Genomic DNA, 12,133 nt, shown 5'->3' on the forward strand with positions numbered 1-12,133 from the left:
TGAATCATCCTTTTACTGGGCTGTTCGATCCTATTGGCCAGCATGTTGGTGAGAATTTTTGCATCCATATTCATCATGGATAGTGGTCTGTAATTCTCCCTTTGGGTGGGCTCCTTGTCTGGTTTTGGTATCAAGGTAATGTTGGCCTCATTCAAAGGGTTTGGAAGTTTTTCTTCTAGTTGTATTTTTTGGAAAACTTTCAGAAGAAGAGGTATTAAATCTTCTTTAAATGTTTGGTAGAACTCTCCTGGGAAGCCATCTGGCACTGGGCTCTTGTTTCCTGGGGGATTTTTGATGATTTCTTCGATCTCCTTACTGGTTATGGGTCTCTTTAGGTTTCCCTTTATTCCTGATTTAGTTTTGGTCATTTCTATATTTTGGGGAGTGCATCCATTTCTTCAAGACTGTCTGATTTGTTGACATAGAGTTGCCATCCTATGTTCTTATAATTGTTTGTATTTCTTTGGTGTTGGATGTGATATCTCCTTCTTGATTCATGGTTTTATTGATTTGGGTCCTTTCTGTTTCCTTTTTGAGATGTTTGGCCAGGGGTGTATCAATCTTATTAATTCTTTCAAAGAAGCAGTTCCGAGTTTCATTGATTTGTTCTACTATTCTTTTGGTTTCTACTTCATTGATTTCTGCTCTAATCCTTATTATTTCTCTTCTCCTTCTGGGTTTAGGCTCTCTATGCTCCTCTTTCTCCAGATCCTTTAGGTGTAAGGTTAGGTTGTGTATTTGAGACCTTTCTTGGTTCTTGAGGAAGGTTTGTAGTGTTATATAATTCTCTCTTAGGACTGCCTTCACAGCATCCCAAAGATATTGAATGGTTGTATTTTCATTCTCCTGTGTTTCCATGAATTTTTAAAATTCATCTTGAATTTACTGGTTCACCACTCATTCTTTAGTAGGATGCTCTCTAGCATCCATGTATTTGAGTTTTTTCCACCTTTCCTCTTGTGATTGAGTTTCATTTTCAAAGAATTCTTTTCTGAAAACATGCAGGGAATAATCCTATTTTTTGGGATGAGAATGAACATGGCAGCCTCCTTATCTCTGGTCCTGTAGCTGAGAGCTCAGGGCCCCACTCCTTCAGTGCACCCTCACAGAAAATAGGTCAGTCCTTCATGTCTCCCTGTCTGTACTCCGTGCTATTCGGACCTGTGACCAAGAATTTCTGTCTCTGGCACATGACCCTGTTTGGAGTCTCCAGATACAGCAGACTCCTTTAGCATCCTCAGGTGCCACTCCTCCTGGGGAAGAAAGGGATCTCTCCCCATTTGTGCTGCTTCTTGGGCCTCTTCTCAAAGACCGGTGGCGAGACTGTGCCATGGATCACAGTTTATGGCAACCTCCAGCTTAGAGCCAACTCCTGGGCTCACTCTTTGCAGCCAGCTTCCCTTTTCTAATACCTGGGAGCTCTGCTGCTCTCAAGCACCCTGGTCTTCCTGGGACCCCAAGGATCCTGAGGCCACACTGTCCCATTGAGGGTTCCAACCCTGCCCAGCTGCCAGAGTGACATCCTTCATCAGAGCCAACTTCTAAAAGTTCCAATTTTGTGCTCTGCTGCCAAGCACTTGGCAGTAGCTGGCTGATGGAGGCTCCCTCCCTCCAGGGTTTATCTTCCCACCTATCAGCTTAGACTCACTTTTCTATACCTCCTACCTTGTGGAAAGTTGTCACTTTTCTGTTTGTAGAGTTGCTGCTATTCTTTTCTTGGATCTTGGCTTGAATTTGCAGGTGTTCAGAATGGTCTGATAGCTCTCTAGCTAAATTCCTTGTGCCAGATGAAATGAAGGTCTCCTACTCTTTCACCATCTTGGACTCTCTCTCTCTTCTTCTTTCTCAAGATTGTTTTGGGTTTTGGGGGTCTTTTGTGATTCCATATTAATTTTAGGACTGTCTTTTATTTCTTTGAATAATGTCATTGGAATTCAGATAGGGATTTCATCCCATCTGTAGATTGCTTTGGGTATGGTGGACATGTTAACATTATTAACTCTTCCAGCTAATAAGCATGACATATGCTTCCATTTATTTGTGTCATCTTCCAGATCTTTGGCCCATACATTTATCCACCAACAGGCACATGTTTTTCCTTCCTTTTCCACCACATGTTCAGTATACCAGGTCTATCTCATTCTTGATTACTTTTAGTCCTAAATGGTTTTTGCTTGATGCAATCATTAATGCCATTGCTTTCTTAATCTCTCTATGTGAAAGTTGGTCATCAGTATAAAGGAATACAAGTTGGGTCACGTGGGTGGCTCAGTCAGTTAAGTGTCTGTCTTCAGGTCAGGTCATGATCCTGGGATTTTGGGAATGGGTCTGGCATTGGGCTCACTGCTCAGCAGGGAATCGGCTTTTCCCTCACTCTCTGCTGCTCCCCTTGCTTATGCTCTCTCTCTCTTTCTTTGTGTGTGTCAAATCAATACATTCTTAAAAAAAAAAAAAAAAGAAATGCAACATGTCTCTGTAATTGACTTTGTATCCTGCAGCTTTACTGAATTTGTTTATCCTAATTTATTCAAATGTGTTTATTTGTTAATAAAAATGTATTTTTTGACTCTAGCGATTTCTACATATAGTATCATGTCATCTGCTAATAGTGACCATTTTCTTCTCCTATTTAGATTTCATATCTTTTTTTCTTTTTTCTTTTTTTTTTTTTTTTTTTTTTTTTTTTTGTCTAAATGGTTTGACTAGAGCTTTCAATACAATGATGAATGAAAGTGGTAAGAGTGGGCATCTTTATCTTGTTCTTGCTGGTAGTGGAAAAGTTTTCAGCATTTCACCCTCTAGTATAATGTTGGCTGTGGGCTTTTCATATAGGCTCTTGGTTTGGTTGAGGTGTGTTCCCGCAGTACCCAGATGGTTTAGAGTCTTTATCATAAATGTATATTGCATCTTCCCAAGTGTTCTTTGTGCATCTATTGTAACAATCCTAAGATTTTTATCTTTTATTTTGTTAAGGTGGTGTGTGCTCTTGGTGGATGTGCAGATGTGGAATCATCCTTGCATCCCTGGAATAAATCACACTGAATCATGTTGTGTCATTCTCCTGATGGATTGTTGAATTTATGTTGCCGATAATTTGTTGAGGATTTTTGCATCTCTGTTCATGAGTGATATTGGCCTTTCCTTTTCTTGTGGCATCCTTGTCTTGTTTTGATACCACTGTAATGCTGTCTTCATAAAATGAGTCTAGACATATGCCCTTCTCTCCTTTTTTTAAAGATTTTATTTATTTGACAGAGGGGGGGGGGATCACAAACAGGCAGAGAGAGAGGGGGAAGCAGGGTCCCCGCCGAGCAGAGAGCCTGATGCGGGGCTCAATCCCAGGACCCTGGGATCATGAGCTGAGCTGAAGGCAGAGGCTTTAACCCACTGAACTACCCAGGCGCCTCCCTCTTCTCTCCTTTTTAAAAAACAGTTTGGGAAGGGTTGGTATTAATTCTTCTTCTACCATCTGGTTGAACTCCTCAGTGAAACTGTCTGGTCTTGGGCATTTGTTTCCTGGGAGGGTTTGATTATCAAATCAATCTTTTTACTAGTGATCAGTCTGTTCAGACTTTTTTCCTTCATGGTTCATTCTAGGTTGTTGTTAGGAATTTATCCATTTCTACTAGGTTGTCCAAGGTGTTGGCCTCTACTTGGTCATAGTACTCTCTAACGATCCTTTGTATTCTTGTGCTACTCATGTTTCTTTCTTTTTTAAGTTTTTCACATTTTCAATTTAAATTAAGTTAGCCAAGGTATAGTTTTTGATGTAATGGTCAATGATTCATTATTTGCATGTAAGACCCAGGGCTCATCATCACATGTTCCCTCCTTAATACCCATCATCCAACTACCCCGCCCCCAAACCCACCTCTCCTCCAATTTGTTTCCTATGATTAAGAGTCTCTCATGGTTTGTCTTCCTCTTTGATTTCTTCCCATTCAGTTTTCCCTCCCTTCCCCTGTGGTCCTCCACACTATTCCTTGTGCTCCACATATGAGTGATACCATATGATTATAGTCATTCTCTGCTTGACTGATTTCATTTAGTATAACCCCCTCCAGTTCCATCCATGTCGATGCAAATAGTGGGCATTCATCCCTTCTGATGGCTGAGTACTGTTCTATGGTATGTATACACCACATCTTCTTTATCCATTCCTCTGTTGAAGGACATCTCAGCTCCTTCCACACTTTGGCTATTGTGGACATTGCTGCTAGGAACATTGGGGAGCATAGACCCTTTCTTTTCACTGAATCTCTATCTTTGAGGTAAATACCCAGGAGTGCAATTGCTGGGTCATAGGGCAGCTCTATTTTTAACTTTTTGAGGAACCTCCATGCTGTTTTCCAGGGTGACAGCACCAGCTTGCATTCCCACCAAGAGTGTAAGAGGGTTCCCCTTCTCCACCTCCTCGCCAACAGTTGTTGATTCTTGTCCTGTTAATTTTAGCCATCCTAACTGCTGGAAGGAGGTATCTCATTGTGGTTTTGAATTCCCTGATTACAAGTGATGTGGATAATTTTTTCATGGTCTCTTGGCCATTTGTATGTCTCCTTTGGAGAAGTGTCTCTTCCTGTCTTCTTCCCATTTCTTGAGTGGTTTCTTTGTTTCTTGGGTGTTGAGTTTGAGCAGTTCTTTGTAGATCTTGGATACCAGACTTTTATCTGTCAAGCTATTTGAAAATTTCTTCTCCTATTCTGTAGGCTGCCTTTTAGTTTTGTTAATTGTTTCCTTTGCTGTGCAGAAGATTTTACCTTGATGGAGTCTTGATAGTTCATTTTTGCTTTTGTTTCCCTGGCCTTTAGAGACATGTCTTGCAAGAAGTTGCAGTGCCCAAGGTTGAAGACGTTGTTGTCTGGGTTCTCTTATAGGATTTTGATGTGAGACAGTAATCAATTATCTTTCTTTCCTGATTGTTATTTGAGCCCTCTCTCTTCCTTGATGAGTCTAGCTAAAAGTTTGTCAATTTTGCTTATCTTTCCAAAAAAGACAGGTTGTATTTTCATTGACATTTTGCCTTTTTAGTTTCCATTGGATTTATTTCCACTTTCCTTATTGTTATTTCCTTCTACCTACTGATTTGGGACTTTGCTTTTTTTTTTTTTTTTTTTTTTTTTTTACTTTTTTCCGTGTATATTAGGTTGGTTATTGGAGAACTTTCAGATGGATTGATGAGGACCTAAATTTCTATGAACTTTCCCCTTAGAGCTACTTTTGCTGCATCCCATAACTTTTCATAGGTTCTCTTTTTCGTTTGTCTCAAGGTACTTTTAAATTTTCTTTTGATTTCTTATTTGACTATTGGTTGTTTACGAATATGTTGTTAAATTTCCACATATTTGTGACTGTCCCATTTTCTTCTTCTGACTGATTTCTACTTTTATACTATTGTGGTTGGACAAGATTTGAACCAGAGCATGAAGGGAGCATTCATTTAAAGGTTAGTTTCCTGGGGTATTTTCTGAGGGCAGACCACGACTTCCATGGGAACAGAGGAAGGAAGGTTTTATGAGATGGGGGGGGGTAGGTGGTGAACCCTTGTTAGAATTACTGATTTCTACCATGCAGGCTGTGTACCACTGTTCACACTGTAGCCCTGATGGACTTGTATTTTCTTAGAAACATTTTCCAGGAGGTGCGGGGTGGCCTTCTCTAACAGAAAGGTGCCCTGTGCGTTCATGGCATGGCCCTAAGTCAGCAACCAGGATATGGTAAATTGGGGGATCAGAACCTGACTTTCTGTTGGAAGTGACTGAAACAGGGAATGGTGAGTTTCATGACAATAGCCGGTGTCCCGAGTGACCCACTGGGTGTTCGTGGTGGGTGGGGTATGGGGCCTAGGATCTGTCTCATCAAAACCTGTGGAATTTAAGGAAACCCTCCTGTCTGTTGAGTTGTGTGGAGACAGGGAGACAGCAGTCTCTGGCCAGACATGAGGGTCACACTAGAACACCACCAGAGGTGCTTGGTTATCATGAAAACCGATCAGTTTCTGGTGATTGTGATTCCTAGCAGCAGTATGGAGAGAGGAGGGTGGTGGTGGTGCATGCTTCCTAGGGGTGTGGTCAGGACTAGTCTGGAGTCCACTGAAGTGAACCATGCCTGGCACAGAAGACATCCAGTCACTGTAGCGGTGGGCACTATGCCCATGGCACTTTCATGCCAGGGGCTCCCATGCTGCCACCTTCTACTTTTCATCATCTTCATGATCATGAGCCTCTGCTCTTACCCCATGACCCCCCGAGGTATTGCCCTCTCTCCATGTGGCCCTCATCCTCTGCCTTGAGCAACCTGATGCCAAGATAGCCTTCTCAAGAGGCAGGTCTGTCAGTCCCCTGATGGAACACTTCCATCAGTTCCCTGCGAGGTAAGAATAATGACCTGCCCTGGAAGGAGGCTGCAGGTTCCCAATCAGGAGAGCCACGTCTCTCTTTTCAGCCCAGCCTGCCCTCCCCTACGTCCTCCTTAGGGAAGTTCTCCCCACTTCATCAGCTGACAGCTCTGACCTTAAAAACCAATAGTGTTTTCTGTTTCTCCATGTTGTAGTTCATTCATGGCATGTCTTCCAAACCTCTCAGTGGGTTTTCAGCCATTCTCAGGGCTCTCTGCTCAAAGAAGGGATACCCCAGAGGGCCAGCCTTCCCTGCCACTTCCATCAGCATGTTCCTGAGCCCTGGAACCAGCTGCCCACTTAGAGCTGAAGGACCCAAGCCAGCCCATTGTGAGCCCAGCCTGTGTCAGCAGTGTAGACTGATGTTTGCCAGGAGTGGTGGGCAAGTGGCATGGGCCAGGGGAAAGCAGCTTCTCTTTCTTATTCCTTCCCCCCCCCTCCCTCCCAGAGGTAGCTCAGAGCAGCCTCCACTCTCCACATCATGAGATCCCTTGACCTGTGCCCCCTGCATTCAGCTGGTGAGTTTGGTGGCTTCCCGTTGCTTCTGTCTCCCATACCCATACCCTCCCATATCCAGTTCCTGGATCAGGGGAGGGATCATACCCTTGTCTGTACTTGACCCTCTTCCTATCCTGCACTGAATCTATCCACCTTTGCTTCTTCCATAGATATGCTTGGAAGCAAGCTTGCCCACAGGAAATCTAGTAGCCAAATGGATCCAAGTCATGACCAATGAGTTAGTGATCCAGGATAGAGAACAAACCAGCTCTGAAACCTGTCCCACACTCTGTGACCATCTCATACTAAAACAGACACAGTAATAGCTTTCTGGGTTATGACATGGCATCTTTCTCTACTTACACTCTCTTGAATGCATAGGTGCAGATCATGGATCAAAAGGGACATGGCTCCTGTGGGCTAGGATTAACAGGCAAAATGTAAGGATTTAGTGAAATTTGAATTCAAGGCATCGAATGAATAAATATTGATGAGCAAATACTCCCAAGTAGGGCATATGAACATTGTGTATCAAAGCTTTTTCAAGTAGGTTACTGAAAGAAAAATCTTTTTTATTGTTTAATTCCAGTTGAGTTAGCATACAGTGTTATATGAGTTTCAAGTGTACAATAGCATGAGTCAGTAATTCTGTATATTACTTACTGCTCATCAAACAAGTGTACTCTTAGTCCCCTTCATCTATTTCAGTCATCCATCCATTACCTCTCCTTTGGTATCTGTCAGTTTGTTCTCTGTCATTAAGAATCTGTATTTTGGTTTGTCTCTTTTTTCTCCTTTATTTATGTATGTTTGTTTCTTCCATTCTACACAGGAGTGACATCATATAGTATTGTCTTTCTCTGACTGACTGATTTCACTTAGGGTAATCCTCTCTAGATCCATCCATGTGACTGCAAATGGCAAGATTTCATTCTTTTTATGATGAGTAATATTCTACTGTGTATGGTGTGTGTGTGTGTGTGTGTGTGTGTACATCTCTCAGCTCATTTAGCACTTTATCAATGGACACTTGGGTTGCTTCCATGTTGTGATCTTGTAAATAATGCTGCAGGAAACATAGGGGTGCATGTATCCTTTTGAGTTTTTGTTTTTGTATGCTTTAGGTAAATACCCAGTAGTGTGCTTGCTGGATCCTAGGATAGCTCTATGTTTAACGTCTTAAGGACCTTCCATACTGTTTTCTAGAGTGGCTGCAGTAGGTTGCTTTTCTACCAAGAGTGCACGAGGGTCCCCTTTTACCACACCATCCCAGCACCTGCTGTTCCTTGTGCTGTTGATGGGAGCCATTCTGACAGTATGTGCTAATATCTCATTATACTTTTGATTTGCATATTCCTGAGCTTGGGTGATGGTGAACATCTTTTCCTGGGACCATTGGCCATCTGTATTTCTTCTTTGGAGAAATGTCTGTTCATGTCTTTGGACTATTTTTTAGCTGGATTGTTTGTTTTTTGGTGTTGAGTTGTATCCGCTCCACATATTTTGGACACTATTCCTTTACTGCATAGGATATTTGCAATATCTTCTCCCTTTTGATAGGTTGTCTTTTTATTATTACTTTTTCCTAGTTTTCCTGCTGTGAAGAAGTTCTGTCTGTGCCCTCTTGTAGGATTTTTATGGTTTCAGGTCTTCCATTGAGGTCTTGAAACTGTTTTGAGTTTATGTATCTGTATGGCGTAAGGAAGCAGAATAACTGCATTATTCTGCAAGTAGATGTCCAGTTCTCCAACACAGTTAGTTGTAGAGAATTTCCTTTTCCTTTTCAATATTCTTGCCTGCTTTGGGGAACACTAATTGGCCACACAACTGTGGGTTTATTTCTGAGCTTCTCTCCCACTCCCTTGGTCACTGTGTGTATTTTTGTGCCAGTGCCATACTCTTAGGATGACTGCAGCTTTGTAGTATAACTTGAAATCTGGAATTGTGACTCCTCCAGCTTTGTTTTTCTTTCTCAACATTGCGTTGGCTGTTAAATGTCTTTGGTGGTTCCACACAGATTTTTAGAAATGTTTGTTTGAGTTATTTTTGTTTATTTCAATGTCAATGAGCCAACCTATAGAAATCATGAGTTTCAAGTGTAGTGTTCAATAATAGATCAGATGCGTATAACCCCCAGTGCTCATTACATCACGTGCCCTCCTTAACGCCCATCACCCAGTTACCCCATCCCCCATCCACCTTCCCTCCAGCAACCCTGTTTGTTTCTGTAACGAAGAGTCTCTCGTGGTTTTTCTCCCTCTTTGATGACTTCTCATTCAACTGTCCATGAAAGCCGTGGCCAACGACAAGACTTCATGTTCTCCATAATCAGCTTTAGGGACTAATGGCCACATGTGGCTTAAAATCATACTGAAAGAAATCTCCTTACAAAACTTTCCTGTGCAGAAGACAGTTTAGGGACACTGCCCCTCACCCACGCTGTCGTTTCTGGTCTGGACAATGCCCAGTCAAGCTGACATGTGTAACCACCCAAAGGCACAGCTGTGACATCCTGGAGTATCCCTGGTCCCCTGCCCTTGAGTCTGACCAACCCTGCACACTCCCAGTCCTCCTGAGATCCCCTGTCATGACACAGCTGTGATCACCTTCCTGGAGCATTCCCTGGCCCCCCTACCCCCAGGTCTGGCCAACACCCCCAGTCCTCCTGAGTGTCCCTTGTCATGGCACTTGTCACACAAGGCTGTCATTTTCTGTCTCTTGGTCTGTCCTTTCTGCTTGGAGTAGATCTCACTCACAGATGCCTGGCTGGATGACAGATGGATGAATGGTTTCAGGATCTTTGGTCCTGGAGCAGTAGCCATCCCTCAAAATCCTGATGGGCAGGGGGAGTCTCTGCCCCTCTGTGTGCCCCCAGCCTCAGTGGAAACTAGTGTGCAGGACAAGAGACTTGGAAGTCCCCCCAGATGAAGTTTGTTCTGTGAAGGTGGCTTTCTTCTGAGATCACTATTCAACCACATTGCATGGCCGTTCCTGTGGGACAGAAAGCATGCTACTGTATTGTATTCTTGCACACTGTGGGTCCCAAAGAGGAAGCACACGTTTACCCTCACAAGGTCAAACTTACATCTCCTTTTCTGAGCATCACTACCCTGTAAACAACAGTGAATACCCGTTGGGCTGCAGACCTGTAGACCTGCACCTTGAATGGCGTCAATAGAGGAGGATGGAGATGGAGTTCTGGCTAAAAGGATGGAAGTCCTTGCCTCTGGGGGTGAAGAAACTGATTTGATTCAGAAGAGGCTAAGTTATCCTCAAAGAAAGGACATGATCCTAGTATCTTTGAGACCAGGGATGGGCATAGACTTTTCTGGAAAGTCTTCTGAAAAGATTTTCTGTTAGGTGTTGCAGTCCATGTGGTGTTTCTGGCAATAACTTCACTCTTGCATTATGGCTTGAAAGCAGCCACAGACTGTCCATAACTAATTTTCCAGGCACACTTGATTTTGAGAATATGGGGGGAGGTCCATTTGGCCCATGGGTGGTAGTTTCCTACACCCCAGATCTGCAACGTGATGGAAGATGGGAGAGAGCTCTTCTTTTCCAGAGGCAGAGTGGGAAGTCACTGGTATCCATCCTGCCTGACCCTGCCCCTGCACATGAAAGAAAAAAAAGATGATAGTGAGATTGGCCAACAATGAAGGCCTCAGGAATTCCCTCCCACACCCCATTTCAACGTCAGCCTTAAGCTTCTCACAGCATGTTTGTCTGTGGTTGAATTCCATGTAGGTATTGTTTGGCTGAGTTAGTCCCCATTGCATGGCAGGTATATCTTGTGGGCTCTATACCACACAGATGCTCGTCTTGTTCGGGCCAAGACCATGATTACTTTTGGGATTCTCCTTAGGTAGCAGAGGATCTAGCACGTGTGGGCTTCAGGACAAGTCTGATTCAGCCCTCAGCAATGTTATGAAGCACCTGGCTTCCTGGGCCCTCTGTGGCACTGGCATGGGCCTGGACTAGGCCACTTGTTCAGTTGCAATGGATAAGCCCCTGTCCTGGGTGGTCCACCCCATGACTAGCTCTTTAGGCTGAGACTTAAAATTCTTGGTATTTCAATGAGCAGTGCATTACAACATTGCCTGCATTTTACTCGTGTGCTGATAAGGATCTGAAAAAGGAAAATGTTGTCAGTGCTTCCACAAATTGTACACTGGAACAGCCAAATAATAACATTTTATTTTTGACACAAAATAGGGTGTATTCTGCTGTGATTCTTAGTTTAAAGCAGGGGAGAGGGCCCTCTTTCAGTACTGGTAATGAATACCATAGGCCTTCCTAGGGAACACTATCAGATTCTATTGAAGACTTTGTCTTTGTGGAAAAATAAGAAGTTGACCAGTTATTTTGTCACAGGTTTCATTTTCCATGAACATTTCCACAATATCTGGGTTCACACCTCTACCATTGTGAAATCATCCCAACTTTGGCAGCTACTCACCCTTGTCTGCCAAGGGTATGTTTGAGCCAAGACAAAAGCAAATTCTCAATGACTGGGAGACCCTGGGATCAGAATGCTGTGGGTAGGAAATCACTGAGATCTTAAATTCTAAATGAGCTCCTGACACCCAGATGAAATACATTTCAGATTTAGGTGACAACTGACAAAAATGTGTCATCCCTAAATACCTCAATTCCTAAATTTAACGGTGAAAACTAACCTGACCTTAAAGCCCAAATTGAAACCCTGAATCCAAACCTGAAATTGTACCAAAAGCCTAAGTTCTGAACCTGAACCCGGATCCAAGCCCTGAAGCATGAACCCAAACCCTAAACCAGAACTCTGAACTCAAATCCCAACATGAACCCAAACCCCAAATTTGACCTTGAACTTTATCCCAGAAACCCTGAGTCTTAAACCCTAAATCCTAAAGCCCTAAACTCTAACTGCTCCCTTGCCCCTCACTCTAAGTCCTCACTCTGACGCTATCCTCAAAGCCTGATCTAGAACTCTGGCTGAAAGCTGAACCTGAACCCAATTGAAACCTTTCACCACACTTTGTTTATGCATTCACCAGTGATGGATATTTTCAGTTTCCACCTTTTGAGTCTTGTGAACACTGTTTGGGTAGGGGGCTAGGATTAGGGTCTTGTATTGGGGCCAGGGCCAGGATTGAAAGCAAGTTCAGGTCAGAGTATGGGTCTGCTTGAGCCAGGGTCATGTTCATTGTCAACGTTTGGTTCAGGAACCGTTTTCATTCCATATTGTTTCCAATTCATTGT

Source organism: Mustela lutreola, chromosome 6, assembly GCF_030435805.1.
Source record: "Mustela lutreola isolate mMusLut2 chromosome 6, mMusLut2.pri, whole genome shotgun sequence".
Lineage (NCBI taxonomy): Eukaryota > Metazoa > Chordata > Mammalia > Carnivora > Mustelidae > Mustela > Mustela lutreola.